Source organism: Schistocerca nitens, chromosome 4 (genome assembly GCF_023898315.1).
Source record: "Schistocerca nitens isolate TAMUIC-IGC-003100 chromosome 4, iqSchNite1.1, whole genome shotgun sequence".
Classification (NCBI taxonomy): Eukaryota; Metazoa; Arthropoda; class Insecta; order Orthoptera; family Acrididae; genus Schistocerca; species Schistocerca nitens.
Window position 1 is genome coordinate 104,112,187 of NC_064617.1, and position 16,199 is coordinate 104,128,385.

The following is a 16,199-nucleotide window of genomic DNA, read 5'->3' on the forward strand; positions in this document are numbered from 1 at the left end:
TAATAACTGAACTAAAATTTTGTAAAATCCCTGTGTTAAGTTGTAGCCGATATTCCAATAAATAATCTGTAAAAAGTTCAACTTCCTACCTCAAATATTTTGTGAGGAAAGATGTAATTTATAAGAGTTATTTTAACATTGCAAGTATAGGGCGTTCAGGAGCCCCTTAAAGGCTTTCGATTCTGCATAACATTCACCTGCTACTCTCAATTACACTTCTATTCATGTATTGTTGTAAAGATGTTATGTCGTAATGATGTAATGTTAATAAAAGAAACACAGACTGTTACGATCGTGAGCGCTAATTACCTTTGAGAGTGAACGTGCTGAGTTATGGTTAGTCAAGAATGACTTTACGGCGACAAAGAAACCATTATCAACAACTCACTGAGTTTGAACGGGGTGTAAAAGGGCTACGAGAAACTGGATGTTCCTTCTACGATACTGCAGAAAGACTTGGCAGGGGTGTAGCCACTGTACATGATTGCTGACAGCGATAGTCATGGAAACGCACTGTCGTAAGAAGTTCGTGCACCGGACGGCCACGTGGCACTAGCGAGAGGGAAGACCATCGGCTTCGGCGTATGACTCTAGCGCATTGTACAGCGTCTGCAGCAACAATTTCAGCACCAGTTGTCAACACAGCGACACAACGAACTGTCGCAAATCGGTTACTAAGGACATCTCCAAGCCAGGCGCCCTGTAGCGTGCATTTCACTGACCCCACACCACCTCAGTGGTGTCAAGTGGGAGCTCATTGGAAAGCCGGGTGGAAGTCTGTTGCGTTGTCCGGTGAAAACTGGTTTTGCCTCGATGCCAGTGGTGGTCGTGTGGTGGTTAGACGGTGGCAGTTGAGGGCCTGCAACCAACCTGTCTGCGGGCTAGACACACTCGACCTTCTCCTGTAGTTACAGTCTGGGACGCGGTCTCTTATAACAGCTGTAGCACTCGCACGCAACCCGACTGCAAATCTATGAGTCAGTCTGGTGATTCGACCTGTTGCGCTGCCATTCATGAACAGCATTAGAGAGGGCGTATTCCAAAAGGATAACGCTCGTTATTGTAGCTCAGTACGTTCTGCAGAGTGTCGACGTGTTCCCTTGGTCTGCTCGATCTTAGATCTGTCGTCAGTCTAGCCCATGTGGGACGTCATCGGAATCCAACTCCAGCGTCAAACAAAAATAGCATTAACCGTCGCTGTATTGACCGACCAAGTGCAACTGGGATTGAACTCCAGCCCACAAGCTGACATCTGGTGCCTGTACAGCACAATCAATGCAACTGTACATGCTTCCACAATATTCTGGCGCTTACACCGGCTGTTAACGAAAAGTTATAGTGGCTTATGAGACACTGAATCCTTTAACTCCAACAGAATCAATCACCTTCGTATTGTTGATCTACAAGGCTCGAACCTATTACCCAGTGGGCTGTGCAGCTACAGCAACAATCTCTTGGTCTTTGTTATGTATTCGTGGTAACATTTCGTACGTCCACCGTACAAATTCCCCCAGAATAGTGGTGCCACCGGAATTTTGAAGCTTATGAATCCAGATTCCCCCCCCCCCCTCCCCAACCCTCACCCCACCCCCAAAAAAATCAGGGTTTCCAAAATTGGCTGGCATGTCCTTCTAGTGTTTGGGGGGGGAGGGGCTTATAAACCTCCAAATGAGAACGAAGTGAGCATATTTTCTGTTACGAAGTAAGAAAATGCAGCAACAGCTTTGGAAGTTGCAATGAAGGTGCTACCTGAAGGTATAACGAATAGCTGCATGATCACAACAGTCTGACCTCAGAGACTTCAATCGTACACTACTAAGCTGCCTGTCTTATGACGTCACGAACCTTACTCTGGCTGCCCCAAATTGCACGCCAAATAGAATTATCCATTCATTACATCACTTCAATACTACGTTAGTCCATTCTGCGGAAGTACAGAAATGTTGCTCACAGCACTACTTTGTTGTCAGACAGTTACGAAACACTGTGTACCTCGTACATCTCGAAAACGGTATTTTCGGTTCTGCCGTGGCTTGCCACGACGCCATTTTGAGCGAAACCCTGCCGGGAACGCAGCCTGAGGGTGGCTGCTAGCGGTATCTCGCCACACGGCCTCTTAACTTTTTAATTCCGCGTTACTAACTCAATTACCTAGTGCTCCCTCCACTCCAGAGTTTAATTATCAATTAGGAAATTATTAAATTAATTACGGCGAAGAAACGAGTCGAATTTTCCTTTCCGCATAAAAGCGGCAGTAAAATATTTTAATGTAAAAATTTGCGTCTTTCGGTACTGAAACAACAAAAACAATTAGAGCAACTTAATTTAGCGGAGGTCCAGGCGTGGCGGGCATTCCTCTAATGCTGGGGCAGCGACCCTCCGGCATCTGCCTGGCTGCCTGCCTGCATATTGCGTGCCGCGGGCAAATTCTCCTACGCGGCGCAGAACAGGTGCGAATCCGGAGGCACCAACAGCTGCGCCGAGGAATTCGTAAACAACTTGTCGGCGGAAAGCGCACTTAGTACACCAGCAGGAATCAGGTTAGTAGGTCATAAAATTGTTCAGGCGCCTCCTTAATGAGAATTTTTTTCCTTTCTTTTACGATTTATTCTCTACCCAGGAGGGTGGAGAGGATGTTTCATTGGCCAGTCGTTGTCATCTGAGTTTCTAGCCAAAAACGAGGCATGTTGCTATTGGTCCAAAGTTGGTTATAGGGGGCTTTGTTGGTAAATGAATGGGTTCAAAAATGGCTCTGAGCACTATGGGACTCAACTGCTGAGGTCATCACTCCCCTAGAACTTAGAACTACTTAAACCTAACTAACCTAAGGACACCACACACATCCATGCCCGAGGCAGGATTCGAACCTGCGATCGTAGCGGTCGCGCGGTTCCAGACTGTAGCGCCTAGAACCACTCGGCCACTCCGGCCGGCCGTAAATGAATGGGGAATGGCTTTAAATTGATATATACACTACTGGCCATTAAAATTGCTACACCACGAAGATGAGGTGCTACAGACGCGAAATTTAACCGACAGGAAGAAGATGCTGTGATATGCAAATTATTAGCTTTTCAGAGCATTCACACAAGGTTGGCGCCGGTCGCGACACCTACAACGTGCTGACATGAGGAAAGTTTCCAACCGATGCCTCATACACAAACAGCAGTTGACCGGCGTTGCCTGGTGAAACGTTGTTGTGATGCCTCGTGTAAGGAGGAGAAATACGTACCATCACGTTTCGGATTGTAGCCTATCGCGAGTGCGGTTTATCGTATCGCGACATTGCTGCTCGCGTTGCTCGAGATCCAGTGACTGTTAAGAGAATATGGAATCGGTGGGTTCAGGAGGGTAATGCGGAACGCCGTGCTGGATCGCAATGGCCTCGTATCACTAGCAGTCGAGATGACAGGCATCTTATCCGCATGGCTGTAACGGATCGTGCAGACACGTCTCGATCCCTGAGTCAACAGATGGGGACATTTGTAAGACAACAACCATCTGCACGAACAGTTCGACGACGTTTGCAGCAGCATGGACTATCAGCTCGGAGACCATGGCTGCAGTTACCCTTGACGCTGCATCACAGGCAGGAGCGCTTGCGATGGTGTACTTAACGACGAACCTGGGTGCACGAATGGCGAAACGTCATTTTTTCGGATGAATCTAGGTTCTGTTTACAGCATCATGATGGTCGCATCCGTATTTGGCGACATCGCGGTCAACGCACATTGGAGGCGTGTATTCGTCATCGCCATACTGGAGTATCTCCCCGTGTGATGGTATGGGGTGCCATTGGTAACACGTCTCTGTCACCTCTTGTTCGCATTGACGGCACTTTGAACAGTGGACGTTACATTTCAGATGTGTTACGGGCCGTGGCTCTACCCTTCATTCGGTCCCTGCGAAACCCTACATTTCAGCAGGATAATGCACGACCGCATGTTGCAGGTCCTGTACGGGCCTTTCTGGATACAGAAATTGTTCGACTGCTGCCCTCGCCAGGACATTCTCCAGATCTCTCACCAATTGAAAACGTCTGGTCAATGTTGACCGAGCAACTGGCTCTTCACAATACGGCAGTCACTACTCTTGATGACCTGTGGTATCGTGTTGAAGCTGCACGGGCAGCTGTACCTGTACACGCCATCCTAGCTCTGTTTGACTCAATGCCCAGGCGTATCAAGGCCAGAGGTGGTTGTTCTGGGTGCTGATTTGTCTGGATCTATGCAAGCAAATTGCGTGAAAATGTAATCACATGTCAGTTCTAGTATAATAAAGTAGTCCTATGAATACCCTTTTATCTTCTGCATTTCTTCTTGGTGTAGCAATTTTAATGGCCAGTAGCGGAATATAATTTATTCATTAATTGCATTCAAGTATATAATGGAATGAAATGTTACTATCAAATTATTCAAAGTGCTAGGAATCAGAGTCGAGGCACTTGATAAGCAATCTGACCTTTAATTAGAATTAATGTCTCCTAATATGCAATCTAAATTTGAAAGGTTAAAGATTCTTGAAGTACAATCTTCCTTCAAAGTAAATCAAACACTGTCGAACGCTAACTGACTATAAAGTTACATGGGCACCTGTGACTGAATGTGAAAACAGTGGGAAGCAACTAACTGAATAAAATCTGCAACTGAGGGATGAAAACGCATCGAACAAATACAGCCAAAATCAGGCCATGTGCTGTAAAACTTCCGAAGTTATTTTATTTTCAAACAGCTGAGCAAAACTGAACGTACTCAGACATTTCGCTCCACACCTACTCTGATCAACAATAAACTGACACACAATATTTTTAGCGCAACGCAATCTGACTTTCAAAAATCCCTACAAATAATGGCCCTGACTAACAATAACCTACACCTTTCATGAATCACTTACCTCACAAAAATCTTCGTTACTCGAACTACTGCAATACAGTGAGCGCCAATAGTGCCAGCTAAATAAAAGATTCTAACTACGGAAGGCACTAAATACTGATAGGCATAGTCAGCAAATGAAAGATTTTGATAGAGAACAAACAATGTATTTACCTTAATAATGTTCCAAAGTCATCATATATATATATCAGTTCATGACATCCAGTCTTACAAATTTACTGTCTCTGATGGACACACGTCCAGATCATATGCTCTCAAAACTGCCGTTTCTCTCCCCACATCCACCACTCCTGGCGGCTCACCTCCAACTGCACAACGCTACGCGCTGTTAACATCCAGCTGCCCAACACTACAATAGCCAACAACAATGCAAACCAGCCTCAGACTGCACACAGCAGTCAGTGATTTTCATACAGAGTGCTACGTGGCGTTACCAACATAAAAACCTAAACAGCCTATTTACAAAAGGTTTTACCAATGAGGTTATGAGCACACAATGGTTAATTTGCATGGTCAGAGTAGATGTTTCTATTATATGATGCATGGATAAAATTTGTGGGTGACCTAAGCAAATATTATTTAATTAATGGAAATTATATTTGTGGTTTCACAGCAGCTCACTTTATTCCACAACCGGTGAATATTACGCAATACTGACAGTAGGTATATTCAGATAGATTCTAGTACCGGAAACTCCACTGCTTTTTGAACACTTGAGAAATAACGTAATAAGATTTCTGGCGACAGTATTACTTCAGATTCAGTGCAGCTTTTAATAAAGAAAATCAGTTACAGTACTGTGTGTTTCTGGACTTGAACGAAGCATAGCTCCAAAATTCGGTATAGAATAAATTAAAAACTTCATGTTGTTGTGACCTTCAGTCCAGAGACTGGTTTGGTAGAGCTCTCCATGCTACTCTATCCTGTGCAAGCTTCATCATCTCCCAGTACCTACTGCAACCTACATCCTTCTGAATATGCTCAGTGTATTCATCTCTCAATCTCCCTCTACGATTTTTACCCTCCACGCTGCCCTCCAATACTAAAATGGTAATCCCTTGATGCCTCAGAACATGTCCTAGCAACCGATCCCTTCTTCTAGTCAAGTTGTGACACAAATTTTTCTTCTCGCCAATTCTACTCATTACTCCCCCCCCCCCCGCCCCCATCAGTTATGTGATCTACCCATCTAATCTTCATCATTCTTCTGTAGCACCACATTTCGAAAGCTTCTATTGTCTTCTTGTCTAAACTAGTTATCGCTCATGTTTCACTTCCGTACATGTCTACACTCCATACAAATACTTTCAGAAACGACTGGATGTTAACGAACTTACCTTTTTCAGAAATGCTTTCCTTGCCCTTACCGCCTACAAAATTTCATACCACTTTAAAATTTCTTATCTTTATTCTCTCTGTTATTTAATGAGCGTTTTATTAATGTGATTGCGTATTATTATTAATTGATTTTTTGTTCATGGTTCGGTTTAGCGATTCCTTTTTACTGTTTGCTCCTTTTAATAAAGTTGAGTCCTTTTAATTATGTTTGCGGTGGTTATGAAGTTTCTATTGCTTACTGTTCTCCGTAAGTTAAAGAATATGGTAATACCATATGCGTTTCGCAGCAGCAGCAGCAGCAGTCTCCTTGATGGAACTTCTCCACCTGAAATCATCATCATCATCATCATCATCATCATCTTGGACAGTTTCCAGCCACTGGCTGGGTCTGTCGGGAACACAAGCCTCTCCATCGTGTTCTCTTTCCACCATTCCCTCTCTTCCACCTTCGTCCAGTTCTCTCCTCTTCTCGTCACACATTCCTTCACTCCCTTCACCCATCTATCTCTTGGTCTTCCTCTGGGCCTCTTCCCCTCCAGTTGCAGATCAAACATCCTCTTTGGAATTCATCCCTCATCCATTCTCTTCATGTGTCCATACCACTGCAGTCTTGATTTTTCTATCCTGTCCTGTACTGGTTCCTCCTTTAGTCTTTCCCTCACATACACATTTCGCAATCTGTCTCGTCTTTTTACACTCAACCTGCTCCTCTGGAACTTCATTTCACTAGCCTGTATTCTACTTTTGTCGCTTTTGGGCATTACCCATGTCTCACTTCCGTATGCCAATATGGGGACAAAGTAGGTTCGGTATATAATTCCCTTGAATTTCTGTGGCACCTCCTTGCTCCAAATAAGCCCCCTAATGCATTTGTAGAACTGCCCTGCTTTTCTGCACCTTTCATTTACACTCCTGGAAATTGAAATAAGAACACCGTGAATTCATTGTCCCAGGGAGGGGAAACTTTATTGACACATTCCTGGGGTCAGATACATCACATGATCACACTGACAGAACCACAGGCACATAGACACAGGCAACAGAGCATGCACAATGTCGGCACTAGTACAGTGTATATCCACCTTTCGCAGCAATGCAGGCTGCTATTCTCCCATGGAGACGATCGTAGAGATGCTGGATGTAGTCCTGTGGAATGGCTTGCCATGCCATTTCCACCTGGCGCCTCAGTTGGACCAGCGTTCGTGCTGGACGTGCAGACCGCGTGAGACGACGCTTCATCCAGTCCCAAACATGCTCAATGGGGGACAGATCCGGAGATCTTGCTGGCCAGGGTAGTTGACTTACACCTTCTAGAGCACGTTGGGTGGCACGGGATACATGCGGACGTGCATTGTCCTGTTGGAACAGCAAGTTCCCTTGCCGGTCTAGGAATGGTAGAACGATGGGTTCGATGACGGTTTGGATGTACCGTGCACTATTCAGTGTCCCCTCGACGATCACCAGTGGTGTACGGCCAGTGTAGGAGATCGCTCCCCACACCATGATGCCGGGTGTTGGCCCTGTGTGCCTCGGTCGTATGCAGTCCTGATTGTGGCGCTCACCTGCACGGCGCCAAACACGCATACGACCATCATTGGCACCAAGGCAGAAGCGACTCTCATCGCTGAAGACGACACGTCTCCATTCGTCCATCCATTCACGCCTGTCGCGACACCACTGGAGGCGGGCTGCACGATGTTGGGGCGTGAGCGGAAGACGGCCTAACGATGTGCGGGACCGTAGCCCAGCTTCATGGAGACGGTTGCGAATGGTCCTCGCCGATACCCCAGGAGCAACAGTGTCCCTAATTTGCTGGGAAGTGGCGGTGCGGTCCCCTACGGCACTGCGTAGGATCCTACGGTCTTGGCGTGCATCCGTGCGTCGCTGCGGTCCGGTCCCAGGTCGACGGGCACGTGCACCTTCCGCCGACCACTGGCGACAACATCGATGTACTGTGGAGACCTCACGCCCCACGTGTTGAGCAATTCGGCGGTACGTCCACCCGGCCTCCCGCATGCCCACTATACGCCCTCGCTCAAAGTCCGTCAACTGCACATACGGTTCACGTCCACGCTGTCGCGGCATGCTACCAGTGTTAAAGACTGCGATGGAGCTCCGTATGCCACGGCAAACTGGCTGACACTGACGGCGGCGGTGCACAAATGCTGGGCAGCTAGCGCCATTCGACGGCCAACACCGCGGTTCCTGGTGTGTCCGCTGTGCCGTGCGTGTGATCATTGCTTGTACAGCCCTCTCGCAGTGTCCGGAGCAAGTATGGTGGGTCTGACACACCGGTGTCAATGTGTTCTTTTTTCCATTTCCAGGAGTGTATTTCCATTGCGTTTCCCCCCTTCCTTTCAATCATGCTTCCCAGGTACTTGAAGTTCTCTACCACCTGTAGTTTTTCCCCTTCACAAGTTATATTCACATTTGGCCTATTCTTCTTCCTTGTTGTGACAATTATTTCACTTTTCTTTGCAGAAAAATGCATTCCATATTGTGCTGCCGTTGCCTCCCATGCATCTAACTGCTCTTGCACCTCCTTCTCGCAATTTCCCCATAACATCAGGTCATCGGCAAAAAGCACTGCTTTCATTTTATGATCTCCAATTGCATCTGATACTTGCTGTAGGATTTCATCCATAACAATAATAAACAATAAAGGCGAAAGTGCACTTCCCTGTCGCAGCCCATTTTCCAGCTTGAACCATGCGGTACATTCCCTCCCCACTTTCACACAACTCTCACTTCCCTCATACATTTTTCTGACTTTTCGTGTTATCTCTTCAGCTACCACCTGAAATCGCTAAAGATAATTTATCGCTCTACGGAAATCTATCGGTACAGCCAAGTGCTATGCTGTGTCATCTGTATGGTATGTGGCGTCCAACTTTAGTTCGTGAAATTATTTAGGTCTTCGAAGAACTATTCTCGGCGAATCCCAAAACGGTGTAAAACTGCAGGTTCGCACAATCAAACCACACAACACTTCCTCACGACTTGAATCTTAATAATCACTGAATATTTCTTTCGAAATTATTAAGGGTTATGAACTCTACACACCTGATACTCCTTTGTGCTTTTATATTTATTTATTTTCTTCAGTGCCGCGCGGGATTAGCCGGGCGGTCTAGGGCACTATAGTCATGGACTGTGCGGCTCGTCTCGGCGGAGGTTCGAGTCCTCCCTACCTCGGGCATGGGAGTGTGTGTTTGTCCTTAGGATAATTTAGGTTAAGTAGTGTGTAAGCTTAGGGACTGATGGCCTCCCATAAGATTTCACACACATTTGAACATTTTTATTCTTCAGTACCACAAAACATAGATTACTGCCTTAATGCCGACTTCCAGCAATCTCCTGTCAATCCGACATAGAACATCGCTCTTCCAATGTCCAACATGGAATAATTATCTCTTTGCCGTAGCTTAATAGTCTTTAGATCTTTGTTATCGAGTTTGCACGGAGAGTATTTAACTCTCGCGCAGGTATTTTACGTTTATCGTCGTATTAATAGTCCGTCGCTACATATGTATGATATATGTGTCACAATGTTGAGAATTTATAATATTGTAAATCGATGTCCAACATATAACATCATAACGTCACACTACTGTTGTGAATGCGGAGTAGACGCAATGATTGGAAAGATGTGGTCGCCAGACGTCAAACACTAAAGCGTCACTTCTAATTTTACTTGAGCCAGAACTGCATCTTCAGTGTAAGTATTGAACTTTTTAATACAGCTCAAATCACATCTATACGCAAGCATCCTACATCTGTTTTGCTGAATTTTTTTTTGAAATTGCGCAGAAACATGTCAATTAAACGTAATTCTGCATATGAGTGACATGGAAACGCAAAGTCTGGAATAAGGTACTCCAATCATCTAAAGCACTGTAAAGTGGAAACACGTACCTACACCACATTTGTAAACCACTTCATGTAACAGAATTATCACCCTACTAGCATAAAAACGCCAGTTAAGCAGTAACAATAATTTGTAAAAGGTAATGTCCAGCTACCACAACACAAAAAAATCCAATAAAGTAACTTTAATCATAAGATACATCATCCTTAACGCTTGAACAAATTACTTTTCGAAGTTATGATCTGCGCCTAAAATTTCCGATAAATTGTGGTTCCCAATAAACCTGCGATTTCATTGCCTAGATTCCGAACTGTATCCTGATTGTTATTTTTCATCTTCATGCCACAAACTACTCCTTTGACTAAACTCATTAGTTTCTCACAGTCCATGTTTCGTGTCGTGTCGGCCATTATGACCGAAAAAAAGAAAAACATACTGATTTGAATTTCACCGACTGACGTCCGAAATCTGTATGTTCGGACGATGAGATCGGCTTCACTGTGACCGCGCACGTGGTGGCGTACTTGTTTTAAAAGATCTGCCGTCTTCGGACGATGTCGGTCGTCGGTGGAGTCCCCCGATTTGGTGCCACTGCGACCGCAGCCTTAGGCATTTCCTTACAGTAAACTAGAGAAGCGATCTTGCTTCGGAGCAGAGCGGTTCCGTTAATCTTTCCGGGCGCGCATCGTGTCCAAAGGTGCTGGGAAATCCCGGCTTCCGACTTGAACCCAGGGGCCGCAAGCGTGCATGTCGGTACAACTAAGCTGGGATCCCCAACATGAATTCACAGGCTACAACTAATTGGAACTTGAAATAAATGAATCGTAATATTAAGATTGTAAGCAGGCTGTTTAGGTTTTTATATTGGTAACGCCACGTAGCGCTCTGTATGAAAATCACTGACTCTGCTGTGTGCTGTTTGCATTGTTGTTTGCTATTGTAGTGTTGGGTAGCTGGATGTGAACAGCGCGTAGCGTTGCGCAGTTGGAGGTGAGCCGCCAGCAGTGGTGGATGTGGGGAGAGAAATGGCGGAGTTTTGAGAGCGGATGATCTGGACGTGTGTCCATCAGAGACAGTAAATTTGTAAGACTGGATGCCATGAACTGCTATATATATTTTGACTTTTGAACACTATTAAGGTAAATACATTGTTTGTTCTCTATCAAAATCTTTCATTTGCTAACTATGTCTATCAGTAGTTAGTGCCTTCAGTAGTTTGAATCTTTTATTTAGCTGGCAGTAGTGGCGCTCGCTGTATTGCAGTAGTTCGAGTAACGAAGATTTTTGTGAGGTAAGTGATTTGTGAAAGGTATAGGTATGTTAGTCAGGGCCATTCTTTTGTAGGGATTCTTGAAAGTCAGATGGCGTTGCGCTAAAAATATTGTGTGTCAGTTTAGTGTTGATCAGAATAGTTAAAGAGCGAATTGTCTCAGTACGTTCGCCGGCCGGAGTGGCCGAGGGGTTCTAGGCGCTACAGTCTGGAACCGTGCGACCGCTACGATGGCAGGTTCGAATCCTGCCTCGAGCATGGGTGTGTGTGATGTCCTTAGGTTAGTTAGGTTTAAGTAGTTCTAAGTTCTGGGGGACTGATGACCTCAGAAGTTAAGTCCCGTAGTGCTCAGAGCCATCTGAACCATTAGCCGGCCGCTGGTGGCCGAGCGGTTCTGGCGCTACAGTCTGGAACCGCGCGACCGCTACGGTCGCAGGTTCGAATCCTGCCTCGGGCATTGATGTGTGTGTTGTCCTTAGGTTAGTTAGGTTTAAGTAGTTCTAAGTTCTAGGGCACTTATGACCTCAGCAGTTGAGTCCCATAGTGCTCAGTGCCATTTGAACCATCAGTACGTTCAGTTCTGCTCAGCTGTTTGAAAATCAAATAATGTAAGAGGTTTATCAGCACAGTAATTCATTAATTTTTTTAAGGGGACGTTTCAAGATGACTTCCTATCAAGTGAGACTGCAATCATTTATCTCAATTCCATATACGTAACTTCAAAGCCCTGGGACAGAATAACAATCTCTGATTGACATATTCTGAGGAAATTTTTCGTGTAGTTACTATTAGGAATAATCTTGAGTACATAGCATCCCAATAGAGAATTAGGAAACACGGAGTTCAGTCATTTTCCTCCCGAGCAGGGCGAAAACTCTCGAAAACCTGGTCACGTGCAGAATAGCCAGTGTATCCAGTAAGATAATCTGTTGAAATGCGGTACAATGAAAATTGCTTCATCATCTGGATATTTCAGTGTGAACTTTTCCTAATAGCTGGACACACACGAGCAATTTTAGCGACGGTCCCCGGGTATTTCAGGCGGATTCTTTAAACCCCGAACGACATGCGTTTTGTGACAATATACGATTTTTCGTGTTGCAAAGACGTATTGAAAATACCTTCAGCAGTTGAGGCACAGATACAAAGTTCTGAGAAAAACAAACGTGTGTAAAAATCAAATTTGTAGACTAACTTCCAGTCTCATAGGTCTGACTTCTTTCCTAAACAAGTCTCAGTATCCTACATTTCCTATGAAAAAATAATTTACCCGCATATGGTTCAAATGGCTCTGAGCACTATGGGACTCAACTGCTGAGGTCATTAGTCCCCTAGAACTTAGAACTAGTTAAACCTAACTAACCTAAGGACATCACAAACATCCATGCCCGAGGCAGGATTCGAACCTGCGGTCTCGCGGTTCCAGACTGCAGCGCCTTTAACCGCACGGCCACTTCGGCCGGCTACCCGCATATGTTATGAAAACATTTATCAGTATTTAGTCTTATACTTATTATTAATGTTAATTCACAATACTTCCACATACAGGCTAGTGACAATTCTGTGTTTTGGCGCTTTTAAAGTTTGTAATTAACGAGTAACAAGAATTAGAACGCAAAGAACACGTACTAAATGCAGCACACACACACAGTTGTGACCTATTCCAACACTTCATTGTCCTCGTTATAATCGTTTAGATTAAGCACATTCTGTGGCTTGATGGTCATAAAAATCTGCAAATATAGCTCCGATTAGAAAGTATTACTACTACGTACGTGGTGCAGACATTGAATTACGTGGGCTGCATGTAGTATCTGTTCTGTTCGTTAGTGGAGACCCTAACTGCAATCCGTTCTCTGTAATTCTTGCTGCCGGCTGTAGTGGCCGAGCGGCTCTAGGCGCTACAGTCTGGAGCCGCGCGACCGCTACGGTCGCAGGTTCGAATCCTGCCTCGGACATGGATGTGTGTGATGTCCTTAGGTTAGTTAGGTTTAAGTAGTCCTAAGTTCTAGGTGACTGATGACGACAGCAGTTAAGTCCCATAGTGCTCAGAGCCATCTGAACCATTTTGCAATTCTTGCTACCGGAGATACCGCCACCCCTGCTGAGCACACACATCAAGCATTGTTTAAACAGAGTTTAAAAGATTTTTTAATAGTCAACTCCTTCTACTCCATAGATGAATATCTTAACAGAGACTGTTAAGCCAGCTTAAGTAAAAATATTAGATTTCAGTTTAGACAACACTCGGTCACAACAGTCAAGATTAGGTATTTTTTGCATGATAAATTTATTAATAGTGCATAAAAGTGTTTCATTGTGACAGCGTGTTAATTCTGTAGATATTAGCTGTTCCAGTTTATTGCATTGTATTAACCTATTTCGACTATCTCCTGAGAAATGGTCAGGGTAGAAAATATTATATTCAAATGTTTTATGTTATACTTTCCGACATGTTCCACACTCATGAGAATCATCTTATTTTTTGGGTGTACGGAACGAAAACTAAATCTAATCTAATCTCTAATCTAATCATGTTAATTATAGCAGTGGCATTCACAGCAACTGCACGAAAGCGTGACCATTTGCCTGTATGCACGCAGTCGGATCATTGACCGTTGTGTCCGTTACATTCGCAATGGTACCAGCACCGAAAGCGATTCCAGCGACGAGCTCTTCTTCCGTTTCCACAGCGGTTTCGCACACCAGCTGCTTCACATTCCCCCAGAGGAAGAAATTCAGACACTTGAGGTCATGTGACCTGGATGGCCAGCCAATAGAGCCACCTCGACAGATCCATCGATACCTGGAGGCGGCTCTCGGATGATTCCTCGCATCTACGCGGGAATGGATTGTCACCTCATCTACATCTACACGGATACTCTGCAAATCACATTTAAGTACCTGGCAGAGGCTTCGTCGAAACACCACAAGTCTCCATTATTCCAATCTCGTATAGCGCGTGGAAAGAATGAACACCTATATCTTACTGTACGAGCTCTGATTTCCCTTATTTTATCTGGTGATCTTTGCTCCCTATGTATGTCTGTGTCAACAAAATATTTTCCGCATTCGGAGGAGAAAGTTGGTGATTGGAATTTCGTGAGAAGATTCCGTCGCAACGAAAAACGGCTTTCTTTTAATGATGTCCAACCCAAATCCTGTATCATTTCCCTGACACTCTCTGCCATATTCCGCGATAATACAAAACGTGCTGCCTTTCTCTGAACTTTTTCGATGTACTCCGTCAGTCCTATCTGGTAAGGATCCCACACCGCGCAGCAGTATTCCAAAAGAGGACGGGCAAGCGTATAGTAGGCAGTCTCCTTAGTAGGTCTGTTACATTTTCTAAGTGTCCTGCCAGTAAAACGCAGTCTTTGTTAGCCTTCCCCAGAACATTTTCTTTGTGTTCCTTCTAATTTAAGTTGTTCGTTTATTGTAATACCTAGGTATTTAGCTGAATTTAAGGCTTTTAGATTAGACTGATTTATCGTGTAATCGAAGTTTAACGAGTTCCTTTTAGCACTCATGTGGATGACCTCACACTTTTCGTTATTTAGGATCAACTGCCACTTTTCACACCATACAGATATCTTTTCTGAATCGTTTTGTAGTTTGTTTTGATCTTCTGATGACTTTATTAGTCGATAAACGACAGCGTCATCTGCAAACGATCGAAGACGGCTGCTCAGATTGTCTCCCAAATGGTTTATGTAGATGAGGAACAGCAAAGGGCCTATAATACTACCTTGGGGAACGCCAGAAATCACTTCTGTTTTACTCGGTGACTTTCCGTGATCTCTCTGACAGGAAATCACAAATCCAGTCACATAACTGAGACGATATTCCATAAGCATGGAATTTCACTACGAGCCGCTTGTGTCGCACAGTGTCAAAAGCCTTCCGGAAATCCAGAAATACGGAATCAACCTGAAATCCCTTGTCAAAAGCACTCAACACTTGATGTAAATAAAGAGCTGGTTGTGTTTCACAGGAACGATGTCTTCTAAACCCATGTTGACTGTATGTCAATAGACCGTTTTCTTCGAGATAATTCATAACGTTCGAACACAATATATGTTCTAAAATCCTGCTGTGTATCGACGTTAACGATAGGGGCCTGTAATTTAGTGGATTGCTGCTACTACCTTTCTTGAATATTGGTGTGACTTGTGGAACTTTCCAGTCTTTGGGTACGGATCTTTCGTCGAGCGAACGGTTGTATATGATTGCTAAGTATGGAGCTAATGCTTCAGCATACCTCATCGTGCCGTAAGTACGTTGCGTAACATTCAGAGGAACATCCAACCAGTACAGATAACCATCCGTACACAGATTAGTTTTGAATGTCAGTACACATTCCCAGTAAGCAACACCGACACAACGGCATACGTCAGCACCGCTAACAAAGGTTCCTTAACGTTACCTCAGAGACTATATGTTCCTTATCGAAATATATTTGTTTTAATGTTCTGTACCTCCCGCATTAATTTGAAGGAATAGTTTCCGAACACCCTGTACAAACCAACACTACGGCGAATGCCAATAAAAAGTTCCTTGTACTCTCTTCATTATTGTATTGGCCATAGCTGTGTTATGTCTGTTGTTTTACAGGTATTACGAATTACTGTACGTTCATTTAACACTACAGTGGTGTTCACTTAGCAATACAATGGTGCTAAGTGAACGAGTGCGTTAGGACATCAGCACAACATGATTTGTGTTTTATATTTGTGGTATTTTATGTTTCACATGGTGATGATCCTTGTTACCTTTTATTGAAAAATGACACATCACCTTGTAATTTGCAAGTTCGTAAACCTCATGAACT